The sequence below is a fragment of the Amphiprion ocellaris genome, chromosome 8 (assembly GCF_022539595.1).
Source record: "Amphiprion ocellaris isolate individual 3 ecotype Okinawa chromosome 8, ASM2253959v1, whole genome shotgun sequence".
Taxonomy (NCBI): domain Eukaryota; kingdom Metazoa; phylum Chordata; class Actinopteri; family Pomacentridae; genus Amphiprion; species Amphiprion ocellaris.
This window is the reverse complement of record NC_072773.1, coordinates 3,140,495-3,155,545: the sequence shown is the minus strand read 5'-3', so window position 1 is coordinate 3,155,545 and position 15,051 is coordinate 3,140,495. Positions and strand designations below refer to the sequence as shown.

Below are 15,051 nucleotides of genomic sequence, written 5' to 3'. Positions count from 1 at the left end.
AGTGGCTGCAAACTGTCTTTGAACTCTCTAAACCAAAAGGTCATCGTGAGCTCAGCTGACATGAAAACCGCAGCTCTCAGTTACACATGGACAAGATATCAGGAGGGGAGGCAGCCAACATTCACTTATACAGTATCTTTCTGGATCGGTTGATGAATCCAGATTTAGCAGCACTCAGGGATCAAGAGGCACTTCTCTTAATCTTTCGAGGAAATTTGTAAAAAAACTAAACTGACTGCGCTGTTTCCCAGAGCAGCGATTGTCCAATCATGACTTTGTGAACATATTAGGACCAATCTCTAGTCTTTTTAAAGCCTTTCCAAAACCCAAAAACACAGCAGTACCATTGTAAGAAACTGACTGTCTGTTCTGATTGAAGCTAAGGACATTAGCATGTCTGGCTAACTGGTTTACTACCTAAAGTTACTATATCTAACCCAGACTTTCTTCCAAGGCAAAGAGTTATGATACTATTAGCCACTGTAGCTGCAAGTTTAGTTTAGGCTACGTCTTCAACAAAGCCCAGTTCATTATAGCACAACAATGCATGGAAGCCGATTCAGGATGCTACTGTATAAAGCTAACATCAACAGCTCCACACTGCTCTTTGTTAGCTTTAGGGGAAATTTACACTCCAGAAATGAAACAGTGATTGAAAGCACAAACAGTGAAGTATAAATCTGTCAACCTGTGTATAATTAGCAGACTGTCAACAGACATATAACTCTAAGACTAACCCACTATAACCAACTATCCAAGAAAAAAGCTGTTTCTTTTGCTTCCACATGGAACATCAACTGATGAGGATGCTGCTATTTTTATTATCAGGGAGTTTCAGCCTCAGTCTTGAAGCAAACTATCACATACAGAAGCATCAGCTGTGTTAAGACAACCTTTTAGTTAAAAAAAACAAACAAACATCGGATGGAGAAAGACAAAGTTAAATCGAAAAAAGACAGGAAAAGGAACAGATTTCCCCCTGAGGTCTCGCCGCTTTTTTCAGTTCATGTCAATTTTATTTTAGCACCAAATCTTAACAGAGGTCATCTCAGGGAATTCTGCATCGTACAGCGAGAAACCCTGCAATTCCCCCATGAACAAGCACTTGGCAGCAGTAGGCAGGGGGGAAAAAAACTTCTTTTGAGCAGGAGGAAACCTCAGACTAAAGCAGACTCAGTGTTGGCTGCTGAAGAGAAAAGACAAGCACTGAGTTACAACAAACAGTAAGCAAAGAGCAGGTCGGTGGAGCCAAAAGCTGCAGATCAGAAGCATGCAACAGACAAAGATATCTCAGTAAAGGTTATTAATGCATGCATGAGTGAAAGAGGGGAGGTTCTCAGTGCAGTAGCATAACTAACGGATGCTTCTGGGTCACCTGAGCAGCCATAATTACACATTTTATCAAAACAGATGCAGCTAGGTGCTGTATCTGGTCCAGATTTGGAATGAAGATGGGGTTGTAAACACTCACAGGGTCTAAGAATCAGACTAATTCCTGGGGAAGTTTTCTGCGGGTCAGACGATGAAGAATCTTGGGTGCCATGAAATCACAATGTGATGGATAACCTCCTTAAATAGTTTCATTTTGACAGTTTGGTCGATATTTGTGCAACACTTCTGTCACTGAAATAGAAAATGCTCTTTCAGATGCATTTCTACATTTAATTTTTTGCACAAAGTAACTTGTATAATGTTAATTTATTTACATTTTTTTCTCCTTATGGTTATTGTCTGCCTCCTGAACCCAAACTAGAATTCAGTTCGACATGAATGGAGCTTCACAGCTAAAAGATTTGGCTTTTGGAAACTCCACGAACCACAAGTAAAGGCTGCACTCAGAGTGAAGTGCTCTATTTGGATAATATGGTGCTTTGTGCTGAAGGAAAGTTAGGGGTGTGTGTGTTTGTGTGTGTGTGTGTGTGTGTGTGTGTGTGCCAGTAAAGCAGGACAGCTCCTGCAGGATTATCAATGAGGCCATTCATTCTGCAGCAACAAGTGCTCCCTTCACCAAAGGCTGTAGAAGAGCTGGAGTTACCTGAAATCCAACACATTAGTTACAACAAATAAAATGCTGCTGCTCTAACAATAAATGCAAAAGCAGTCATATTTACACTGCATTTCTACCGTTTTTCGCTGGAATACGTCCAGGAGAAACACAGTCAGAGCTATGATTAAAGGTGCTTTGTCTGCGCTCTGCTCAACTTCCTAAATTCTCCAAGTATTTCACATTGGGGACCAAAGACAGGATGCTGAAGCCACTCATTGAAAACCGGTGACAAGAGGAAAAGGAAGGAAGACGGAGGTTAGCGAGGCTCCTTCCAAGAATGAATGAGCACAATTCTGCAGCATCATCGTGACTCTGTGCCACTTTAAATTCAATCTTCAAGCTAAACTCATACAAAAATGTGCTATCACTGACAATAAATGTACGTCCTGTGCTGGTTTAATAGCACAAAATACTAAAAAAGATGCCCTGTTACCGAGCTTTATAAATACACAACAGCATTCTCTGCAGGTGAACATTTTCCAGCTTCACACTAGTGACCACTTAAACCTGACAGGCATGAACGAACAGGGCCTCATATCCTTTGGTCACACACTCCTGTAACACATTTAGCCATAACACACACACATACACACAGAAATCTTCTCAAGGACACAGCTGCACAGATTTAACATGTCAGCTATGCTTCATGACCATGTGAAGAACTCGTGGAACTTGCACGTGCTCATAAGATTTAACTTGTTCGGGTGGCTGAAGTAAAAGATTTCCAGCTTTCGCAAACTCCCATTACAGTAACACACTTCACTTTGTTTACTCAGATCCACTAATAGATGATTACATTAAATGCCCATCCCAGTTTCCTGAGGCATTAGTTTTGTCCCAACTTGTCTGAAAAGCAACAGGTACTTAGTTTACAATGACATGGAAATGATGACAGCAGAAAACTGTTTTGATAAGCTGTGAAGCAGAATATTTCTTTAAAAATGACTTTTAAATCATTTATTAAAACTCTTGCAGATTCATTTGGGCACGACTAACTCAGTCCGAGCAAGATTGACAGTGATATTCAAGCTTAAAATGTGCTTCAAACATAAAAAACTCTAATACACCCTGTTTTTAAAGTTGTTTGTGGAGTTGTTGTGCTGCAGGACTAAGTGGATTAATTAGAGGCTTCTCTGCATACAGCTGCACAGCATCTACCGTATCCTGCTTGTGAGGCATTTAAGGAACATCTGTAAACTGTAGTGTCTATTGATGAGCACATGTTTAGCCTTATGGGTACAATTTTATGTATTCTAATAAGATGCTCTGAATTCAGATGAGGAAGAACTTCATTTTGAGTCTTATTTGGATGCAACGGTTTGGACATTAGCAGAAACGAAGCACAACATGGAATTTAAAAGTGATATTTTACCATTCTATCTATATATACACTGCATAAGCCTCATTAGGGTCGCGAGGGAGCTGGAGTGTATCCCAGCTGATTTAGGGTGAAGCCAGGTCACCAGTCTATCACTGGGCTACACATAGAGACAAACACTCACACTCACAACTACAGACAATTTAAGGTTTCCAATTAACCTCAGCATGTTTTTGGACTGTGGGAGGAAGCTGGAGAACCCGGAGAAAACCCACGCATGAACAGGGACAACATGGAGACTCCATGCAGAAAGATCCTGGGAAGGCCAGGACGTGAACCAGGGATCAAACACATTGTCTAAAAAAAATAAAAATCTAAATCTAGCTCTAATGAGATGCTCTAAATTCAGACGAGGAAGAACTTCACTTTGAGTCTTATTCAGATGCACAACATGGAGGTTAAAAGTGATATTTTTCCCCTGAAATAAATGAAAATCATGGTTATTAGACTAATCGTGATCTCAGTACTGATCAAAATAGTCCTGATTATCACTTTGCCATTCATGTTCAGCTCTAGTATAAATTACGGTCTAAAAGTTCTTTATGATTCCCTGTTTTAATCTGTAAAATGGTCCAAGATGGTGGAGCAGCTCTGGAATTCAAAAGTCTCTGAATGAGGGAACGAAAGAGGCCCCAACAGATTTAAGCTCACCCACATCTGGCTTTACTTACGCCCTCCAGCTCGCTTTAACGCACAAAAAAGTACAGCAACACACACCACTGCCTCGTCTGCACTCATTTGTTGTTAATTTCTGTAAACCTCAGAGGCTCAATCAACCTTTTTCCTGTATGTATGTATTGCCACATATTTAATGACACACCTCAAACGTTACACTAATGCAGAGGTAGAGGTTTAGTTCTGAAGCTGCTTGTCACTGAGCAGAATTGATTAATGCTGACAGTAGTGGCCTGAGAGAACAATGAGTCAGCAGAGTTGAACTTGTGTCTGGCAGCGAGACACTTTTTCCTTGGATATCTTCATCAGGGATATTTCATAACAATAAAGATTAGGACAAACAGTACAGATTGCACAACGAGGTGCTTAAGTTTGTGGATTTCTTCAAGGCAAATTAGAGCACCAGAACATGTTCTTAATAGGCGAATATAGCTGGGTAGTAAACTGGTGTGCCAGATAGAAAGAACACAAATATTAGTTTAAGATGCTGCAGTGAGAACAATAAAACAAGGTAACTGAACCCTCTTAAAACCAGTTCAGAAGTGGGAGGAGTCATCGTGGGAGCCCTTGGTAGTGGAAGTAAAAGTCTCATTAGTTTTTCAGAGTGGTCTAAACCTTTGTGGACGAACTGTCCCTGTAGAACCTTTATCAAGGTGATTTTTGAGGTAAAAAACACTATGTAGACTGGAGCAAGTACCGCTGAGCAGCCCTGAAAAACTGCTGCGTTTGTCTGGATGCTGATTGGTTAAAATCACAAAAACATTACACTGATTGGTTAAATTTTGAAAGGATAAAAAACAATATTTGTCACCCTCGTGATGTCCTCGTTTAGCAGAAGTTTTCTCCTCTGAAACATCATCAACATGCTAAAAATTCACCAAATAGATAAACATAACAAGTCTCTATTGCTCTGTGACTTCTGTGCTCATAAAATTCAAGCTACGTCCAATATTTGGATTATTATCATCATTATCAATACTACTATTACTATTTTCAAGAAAGGTTTGTGTTGTGGTTTATTTTATTTTGGAACTAAGATGTTAATTTTTGCTGAAGATGTATACCAGTTCCAAACAGCAGTTAGTGGAACTATTCTGTAAATGTGTTTAAAACTGCATTTTTAAATTGAACGCTGTTGGAAGGTTCATGCCTTTTAAAAAAAGATGAATGTTACAAGGGCCCCATTTGTTAAATGTGTAAAAATAGACAGACATATTTTAACAAACTTTTTGTGCTGTAGTTTTTTTTGTTCTGAAACTAAGATTTTCATTTCTTCTGCTGCCATCACTACCTTTATCAAACCTCTAATATCAGATTTATTTTATTTATACCAAAACCACATCTGAGCTGTTTTCATTGTAGATAGAAAACTAAAAATATCAGCAACAGTTTAATGAGATTTAAAGATGTTAATCGTCAAGTTAATTGAGGAAAACAAAAGCTCATTTCTCTACATAACCCAATAAACTCCGGCTGTAATAGTTCATGTGTTTGTGCAGATTTTATTCCAGATATTTTAACTGATGAATTGCAAAAATCAAACTAGAAACACGATAAATATTCATGTGAAATATTACAAGTTAAATAAGTCGACTTTGTGAGAAATAAAAAACAGTTTTCTAGAATAAGGTGCCTGTCCAAGGACACTTCAACATGTGGATCCAACCTCCTACCTGAGCCACAGCCCATTGTATAGAACCACTGCCATGTTTGCCAGCAACGGATGAACCAAACACCGGCTTTAAAGAAGGCTAAATTCCAGCTACTGCACCTTTAAGTGGCATGAAGGTCACCATTTAAAGGTAATTTTAGAATGGAAACATCCATTACATAAGACTCTTATACAATCCCAAATATAAAATGTGTAGCTCTTGAGACTAACTCAACATTTTAATCTTCCAGCTGCCAGTGATGTTTTACTGACACCCAGAGGGAAACATCCAACTGTCCAGGAAGGTTAAAGCGTTCATACACTCGTCTCTCCAGAGGTCACTTTGCCCCAGAAAACGGAAAATGGCATCCCGGACTTTCTGCACCACCGTGTACAGAACATCCCCTGGTTACGCACCTAATAATAGACAACAAGCAGCTCTGGCCGTTTTGGGACAACGGAGACGGCACATTTGGAAGCACAGTGCAGGCGGCTGTCGTGCGACCTTTCCATTGACCCCCCATAGAGCTGCCATGTGAGAGTCGTTCAGCTCTGTGCAGAATAGATAACGCATTAGGCTGCGGTCAAATGCATCGCTGCACCAGGAGAGTGGAAATCACTGTTAAGGCTCAAGTTGTGTGTGCGACCGCAGAGCTTTGAGGTTTTGGACCTTTGCCAAAGCCACCGAGTGACCCAAAGCCACGGATGGATGAATGGATGGATGGATGGATGGATGGATGGATGGATGGATGGATGGATGGATGGGCATGCTGGGAAGTCCAAGGATCTGCTTGCAATTTTTCAGACAGATAATGCAATATATGCACCGTTTAGCAAACTTAAAAACATGCGATAAAACATCCACAAGAGACAATACACTGTACAACGTATATCCTAAACTACAAGCTTTGGCATTTGCTAGCCATCTCTGGGCAACCGTGGGCCACAACGTAAAGCAAAATTGAAGATTTCTTGCAAGAAAGACTACAAAGGTGTGAAAAACGACTCCAAAGAAACACAAAAGAAACAAAGAGAGATGCTAATCTACCACAGGAATGTAAAAGAAGTGCAAAACGAGTCCAAAGTGATCACAGTGAGATGTCTTTTCTGTTTCTGAGAGTTCTTGTGCAGCAAATTTGTTTAAAGTCATAATTATAACCAGTCCAGAGGTTTTAACTTGTTAAAATTCTTTTAAAATGGCCAGTTCAACTCATATGTTGCATTTTTTTTTGCCACTGATCCCAGGTCAATGTATATCCTGAACTGCAAGCTTTGCCATTGGTTAGTCGTCTCCAGGCAACCGTGGGCCACAAAGTAAAGTAAAATGGAAGATTTCTTGCCAGGAAAGACCACAAAGGTGTGGAAAAACAACTCCAAAGAAACACAAAAGGACCAGAGAGAGATACTAATCTATCACAGGTATGCAATAGAAGTGCAAAACGACTCCAAAATGATCGCAGTGAGATGCTAAATTCCCACAGACACACAAACTGACCACAGCTTTTCTGTTAGTGAGAATTCTTGTGCAGCAAATTTGTGTCTATTTCGAGCTCTAAGGCCGTAAATATAACCAGTCCAGGTGTTTTTACCTTTTAAGATTATTTTGAAACGGTCAATTCAACTCATATGATGCAGTTTTAGACCACTGATCCTGGGTCAGACACACTGTACACTGCAAGCTTTGCCATTTGCTATCCGTCTCTGGGCAACCGTGGGCCACAAAGTAAAGCAAAATGGAAGATTTCTTGGAAGCAAGTCAACAAAAGACCACAATGGTGTGGAAAAATGACTCCAAAAAACACAAAAGGACCAGAGAGAGATGCTAATCTACCACAGGAATGCAACAGAGGTGCAAAACGACTCCAAAGGGGTCGCAGTGAGATGCAAAATTCCCACAGACACACAAACTGACCAGGACTTTTCTGTTTGTGAAAGTTCTTGTGCAGCAAATTTGCATCCATTCCTGCAGCTTTTTCTCCCTTTGTCTCCAATTCTCACGTCAAAAAGTGATTATCATTAATTTTACCGGCTCTAAGGCTGTAATTATAACCAGTCCAGATGTTTTCACGTGTTAAAATTCTTTTAAAAAGGGCCAGTTCAACTCATATAATGCAGTCTTCTACCAGCCAAACAGTGAGCACAGCCCCAAAATGAATGATTTCATCACTGAAGGTTACATCTAAAAGATTATAGCCAGCAGGAAAGTGCAAAAGCAATAATTTCTAGTATTTCTAGTACAAGGATATTAGTCGCCTCAACACCCTCTGTTTTGGTTTAACCTGCTCTGTGGCCTTGATTTTAACCAATATAGCGATTTTCAACTCAGAAGTTGTCCAGTTTAGCTCATATAATGCAGTTTTACAGTTGAGAAATAGTGATGACAAGCCTAAAACGACAGATTTTATGAATAAAGGTTATATTTTAAAGATTACAGCCTGCAGGATGAGTGCAAACGAGATTATTTCTAATCTAAACAAAGATAGTAGACGTACCATTGCCTCATCATCCTCTGCTTTATTTTACCTGCTGTGGAAACTGCTGAGTGGCCACTTCAACCCATATAATGCTTGCTAAATAGTGAGCGCAGGCTCTACATCAACTTAAACGACTGATTTCATTAATGTAGGTTATATTTTAAAGATTACAGCCTGTAGGATAGGTGCAAAAAAAAAAAAAGATAGGAGTACCACTGCCTCATCAGCTTCTGTTTTATTTTACCTGTTCTGTGGTTTTGATTAAAACCAGTCCAGGTGTTGTTAATCTGTGGCCAGTTCAACTCATACAATGCTTGCTAAATAGTGAGCACAGCTCCTACATTGTGACTGAAATAACTGATTTCTTTAATGTAGGTTATATTTTAAAGACTACAGCCTGCAGAATAAGTGCAAAACACATTACATCCTTATTAAATATATATATAGGCCATCTGTAAATATGATCATTATAGTCTAAAATGGGATATTAGGCATGTTACAGTTTAAATATTGGAATAAATACTACAGTATTGCCTATAATCACCTTAAACGTGAGCTCTAATTGCACTGTAAACGGAGAAGTTTCACTAAATACGACCGTTAAGACCGTTTAATCCAGATAAAGCAGCTGCAGATTACATAAAACGGCTTTAACCCTGCAGAGGATCACTTTTTGGCAGCGTCTCCTCACATGTGGAGGTACGAATAACGGCGGCGGCATCACGGTACCGTCAATGAAAGTCGGTTAAACATCGTCCTGTGGAGCCTCCGGTCCGCTTCAATCACGAATCATGAACGGATTTAACGTGGAGCGGAAGCGGGGAGGATAACCTGGTTCACACATAGCGCCAACGGAGCTGATTTATGGCTAATTTAGCGCTAATTTAGAGCTAATTTAGAGCTAATTTGCGGCTGAAGTTGGGATGTGAGCGCAGAAAAGCGCTCCTTCTTTGTCTCCACACGGGACCGTTAGTCCACAAACACACGCACACGGACTCACCCTTCACGGAGGTTCAGGCGGTCCCGGTGGAAGCTCGGTCCCGGCGTCAGTGAGTCTCTCCGGGTGCCGTGGCTCCAGATAACGGCGGCTCGTCGGTAATGCGGCGGGTTCGGCAGCTCCCGGTACCGTGCGGACCTTCACGCTAGCGGGCAACTTCTGGATGGCAGTGATGACATTACGAGCGTTGCGCATGCGCAGAAGGATGGGTCTCGCGCCGCGGCTGCAGTAGAGGAATCTGACGAAACGCACGTGCGTGTGCAGAGGGGCGGGGCAGGGGCCTCAGTCCGATCAGTGATGACGTTAGATCGATAATCAGCGTCACGTGACACTGTTAGCGAAAAATAACATTAAAGATGAACACAGGAACTATTTTACAAGCAGGAACTAAATTTTAATAAACATGCAGCTTAGATTTTACTCAATAAACCTACATTTAGGACATACTTGTCTAAAACTACTGATAAATCAGATTAAATTCAACTTCATTGTGTTATTATTGTATGAGTGCGCAGAGTACAAGAACTAAAGCAATAAAATCCTGTTTGTTATCAAACCAGAAGTGCCAAAGAAGCAGTAAAATTTCAATATGATGAAAGATCTATGTGGGTCATTCCAGACTTGGAGGACATTTTACGTCCCACCCATCAAATTTTAAATAGTCCATGTACAAAATACTAAAACATGCAGTTGTTGTGTAAATGTTCTTGTCCTGAGACCAAATCTAAAAAAAAACTAGGAGAAAAGAATGTTTGAAAATATTTTTAAAATACCATAAAAGCCTGGCGTTCCCCCTAAAATGACATTTTTCTCTCGTCCCACCCCCCTGATGACCAAACTGAATCTCTAATAAAACAGTTAAAATGAAATTTAAACCTATTTTTTGTATTTTTAAAAAATTTTTTTCATTGATGTCTCTTGTAATTGTGGGAAAATGTTTTTTAATCAACATAATATTTTAGATAATGATTATTATGCATGAACATTTGTCCCACAACAACCCTGGTAGCCTAAACTTTTTAGCTGGTAGAAGAAGAAGAAAACAGTGAATCACATGACAGAACATTGTCAGCCTTGACTGAATGTCTCACAATCAATCTCACTGAGCACTATTTATTTATTTATTTATTTATTTGTTTGTTTGTTTGTTTATTTGTTTATTTATTTATTTTTATCAGCTGCTGCTTCTTTTTAAAATTTCTTTTAGACATCTACTTTGTGAGCTTATGTTTTCAGTGTGTTTTTATGTGTTCTATTTTATTGTTGCAGTCTGTCAAAGAAGAATTTCTGTCACCATTTGGGAGAGACAATAAAGTTTGTCTATCTATCTATCTATCTATCTATCTATCTATCTATCTATCTATCTATCTATCTATCTATCTATCTATCTATCTATCTATCTATCTATCTATCTATCTATCTATCCATCTATCATCTATCTATCTATCTATCTATCTATCTATCTATGTAATTTGTCTATCTACCTCATATTATCAGGATCAGACTAATTCTTTTGACTTTTTTCTTGACTGTTTTCCATCAGTCAGTTTGTCCTCTTGGTCAGCAGTAACAGCAGCTAAATATCTAGCTTCTACTGCTGAAAAAAAGATCACATTAGCATGGATTAGCAACCCTGTTACTGTGATTAGAGTAGGGTTAGCAAACAACACAGAAAACATGGAATGAAAATGCTACCATTGATGTGTAAGCTGAACCAATCAAGTCTTTGATAGTTTATTACCTATCAGAATATGGGGCAGAAAATTGTAAAAGAGAAAGTTTATTTATTAACATTTGAAGCCCATGTCCTCCAGATCTGGAATGACCCACATGCTGTATGAAGCGATTGCTAGAGTACTACCATTTCAGGTGACTACCTCATGAAGCGGTGTATAGATATGGATGGATGGATGGATGGATGGATGGATGTTTGATGATGGAAAAGCCTTCACTTTTATGATAGCTTGGTTTTGCTTCTTATCAACTTAATTTAATGAGTTGAGTGAACTCCCGGCTGTTCGTTCGTTCAACTTGGTTGTAAGAAAATTTGTAAATTTCACGTGTTTACATCAGACAGACTACATAAGATTATTTGATTTGAATAAATTCCTTGATGATGGTTTACAGTGAACACGTTTCCACCTTGAACTGCTGCAGAAAAGGAACAAAATGGATGGAGGGCAGTTAAGAAAATTAAGGAAACTAATATGCAACAGAAAGTGCAAATCATGATGGTAGAAGAAATACATATTTTGTATTTTAGATTCCTCAAAGTAGCCACCCTTTGCTTTGATTAATGCTTTGCTCACTCTTGGTGTTCTCTGGATGAGCTTCAAGAGGTCGTCTCCTGAAATGGTTTCCCAACAGTCTTGAAGGAGTTCCCAGAGATGCTGAGCACTTGTTGGTTCTTTTGCCTTCACTCTGAGGTCCATCTCATCCCAAACTGTTGAGCATGAAGATCATCCAGAGAATGCCAAGAGTGTGCAAAGCAGTAAGCAAAGCAAAGGGTGGTCTGCTACTAGAACTCTGTGTGGCATTTATCTGGACTCTAATCTGAGCTGCTGTTAACTTTCCATTTCTGAGGCTGGAGACTCGGATGAACTTCTCCTCAGCAGCAGAGGAGACTCTTGGTCTTCCTTTCCTGGGGAGGTCCTCATGGAGCCAGTTTGGTCGTAGTGCTGGATGGTTTTAGAGACTGAACTTGGGGATACATTCAAAGTCCTTGTAGGTTCCTGGGTAGTTCCTAGATGGTTCCTGGTGGGTTCCTGGGTAGTTCCTAGATGGTTCCTGGTGGGTTCCTGGGTAGTTCCTAGATGGTTCCTGGTGGGTTCCTGGGTAGTTCCTAGATGATTTGTCGTAGGTTCCTGGGTAGTTCCTAGATGGTTCCTTGAGGATTCATTCAAAGTTCTTGAAATTTTCCGGACTTCAGTTCTTAAAGTAATGATGGACTGTTGTTTCTCTTTACTCAGCTGATTAGTTCTTGTCATAATATGAATTCTAACAGTTGTCAAATAGGGCTGTAAACTGTGGAACAACCTGACTTCTGCACAACACAGCTGTTGGTCCCAACCCCATTAAGACAAGAAATTCCACTAATGAACCTTGACAAGGAACACCTGTGAAGTGAAAACCATTTCAGGTTCTACCTCATGAAGATCATCCAGGGAACGCCTAGAGTGTGCAAAGCAGGAATCAAAGCAAAGGGTGGATATTTTGAGGAATCTAAAATATAAAACATATTTAGAATTACTTCATGGTTGTTTGTTTGCTACACAATTCCATATGTTTTCATTCATAGTTGTGATAATCTACAATGTAAATAGTCCTGAAAACAAAGAAAAACCATTCAGTGAGAAGGTGTGTCCATACTTTTGACCAGTAATGGACAACAAGTTGAAGCAAATCTACACTTCATTGGATTAACACTGCATTCTCATCCTCCACTATAAAAAGAAATCATGTGCTCTGGACTCAACAGCAACACTAAATGTAATCAGACCAGCCGCTCAGAGCGTTTTCCATCCTTGCGGTGGCATCAGGAGAAGTTTGAGCAGTTCTGGAGCTGATCCACTTATCTAACGAGCTTCTGTTTTAATTACCGCTGCCATGTTCTGTCCGGCATTTCTGGCTGACATCATGTGAAGAAGTTTCTGGCTCAGCGAAGTGACAGCTTCCTAATTGGAATATTCAGTTTCGGGTAATGAGGGGGAGGATTAAAGGGACCGACGGTGGGGTTCAGTCCGGAGCACTTTGAGTAATCTTTATATCCGATGTCATTACTCCCTCTGGGATGCTGAGCTTCCCTCGATATTTACGTGGCCTCGTCACCTCTGGAGTGTTTCCCTGAAGGTCATCCGTCTGTTTCGTAGGACTCTCTGAGACAATAAACAGCTCTGATTCATCGAAACAGAGAAACAAGGGGAGGCCATAGAAAGGAAAACAGCGAGGCGGCCGGTGACTACAGGGGAGCAGAAACAGATTTTGTTTTCAGCAGGAGATTGAGGGTGTTGGAAGTGAAAACACTGCTGATCTCCTTCTGCTTCCGTAAGCTTCTCTCCCCACATGAGAGGATCTCAGTCATGGTAGCGCCCTGAGAACAATGTCTTCACTGTCTTGCTTTTTTTTTTTTTTTTTTTTTTTTTTACAATAGCCGGAGACCATAAAAAGATGCCAATGTGCAGAGTCCACTGATAAGAACCAACTCTTACATGCATGACTGTATTTTTTCGGTTGCAGAAATCCTTATCGCTGCTTTACACTCATGTAGCTAATCATAGGAGCTTCAGCAGAAATCAGTGGGACTTCGCTTGTACAAGAGAAGACAAAACATCTTCAAGAACCTACAAGAGAAATCTTGTTGATTTTGACCGAAGCTCCTACGGTTACCATGACCTGGATGGCTGAGAATCTACACAGAGATTTTACACTGATGTTTGTTTGTCAGGTCTACACCCAGGAGGTGCAGTGCATTCGTTTAATCCCTTAATTAGTTTATCTCAGACCAGATTTCGCTCTCACACAAGCAGTCAGATGACACTTAACCTTCTCCCGCCTGGTCGAGAGTTTGCACCATATACTGATTTGTTCTGTCTCTCTTCTGCTGATTTAGTCAAAAAAAAGACAGAAAAACAACCTTAAAAAACAAGCATGCCCTTTAAATTTAACTATTTTCATTACAGGGATTGGTACTTGTGATATAATTATGGTTTTATGGCACTTTTCAAGCAAGGAGCACAGCAATTTTCAAATGCAGTGTGATGTAAAACAGGTATATAAACGGGAAATAGCAAAATAAAGTTACACAATAATCATCCAAGTTATAAAAGAAAGAAGAAAAGTTTTTAAAAGTGAATTTTATAAAAGGATTTTGAAACTTAACCTCAACTTTTTCTTACCTAGTAGAGAGTTTGCACCATAAACTGACTTTTTCTGTCTCTCTTCAGCTGTTTTAGTCAAGAAAAGACAGAAAAATAAACTTAAAAAAGCAAACATTCCCCTTAAAATTTAACAATTTTCATCATGGGGATTTGTACGTGTGATATAATTATGGTTTTAAGGCAGTTTTCAAGCGAGGAGCACGGCAGTTTTCAAATGCAGTGTAACATAAAACTAGTGTATGAACAGAAAACAGCAGAGTAAAGTTAGACATTAATTATCCAAGTTATAAAAGAAAGAAGAAAAGTCTGTAAATGTGAATAAGATCAGAGGATTTTAAAGATTGATTGACTTTAACATGAAACAGTTAAAAACTCAGCAGACCATTCGCTGAATCGCAATTTTCTCTGCACTTTTGTCCCTTTCAATTAGATTTACAAAAGAAAGTTTGCGGCTCCACAAAGCTCCTTCACACCTGTATTGACATGCGTCCCTGGTGTGACGCATCGCTTCGGCCATTCAGAGGTTGTGTAGGCCTCATTCATTCAACAGTTTGAATGCAAATGTATTCAGAGCCACCCTGGAGAGTCAGCTGACATCCTCTGCATCAGACAAAGGCGAGTTTATTTGTTCAGCACAAGAACAAATGGAGAAAATCCAGACGAGTTCAAACCAAAGAGTACAGAATAACTTAGCGTGGGACATTTATATAAGCAATGGAAGAAAGAACAATCTAAGTTCTGGGACTGATTCCAGCAGTTTGTCCTTGCAGATCAAAGAGACCTGCTTGGTTTATAAATCTACAATTGAGAACAAAAGTTTACATACACTTGTTAAGACAGTGTATCATAACAGTCTTTAGTTTCCAATGACTCATATAAGTCTAAATATTCTGTGATGGAATCATTGAAACACATGCGTCTTTATCAGATACAACAATCCTACATTTTGGTT

The 15,051-nt window shown here is 39.6% G+C and overlaps 1 protein-coding gene across 2 annotated transcripts in view; it reads right to left on the bottom strand.

Moving 5' to 3' along the window:
- LOC111564475 (monocarboxylate transporter 1-like) overlaps nucleotides 1–9,413 on the bottom strand; it is a 43,119-nt gene extending 33,706 nt beyond the window's left edge. For both annotated transcript variants that reach the window (XM_055012820.1, XM_055012819.1), the window contains exon 1: nucleotides 9,226–9,413. The gene's annotated coding sequence lies outside the window, so the exon portion shown is untranslated. The remainder of the gene's footprint in view (nucleotides 1–9,225) is intronic.
- Between the last annotated feature and the right edge of the window lie 5,638 nt (nucleotides 9,414–15,051).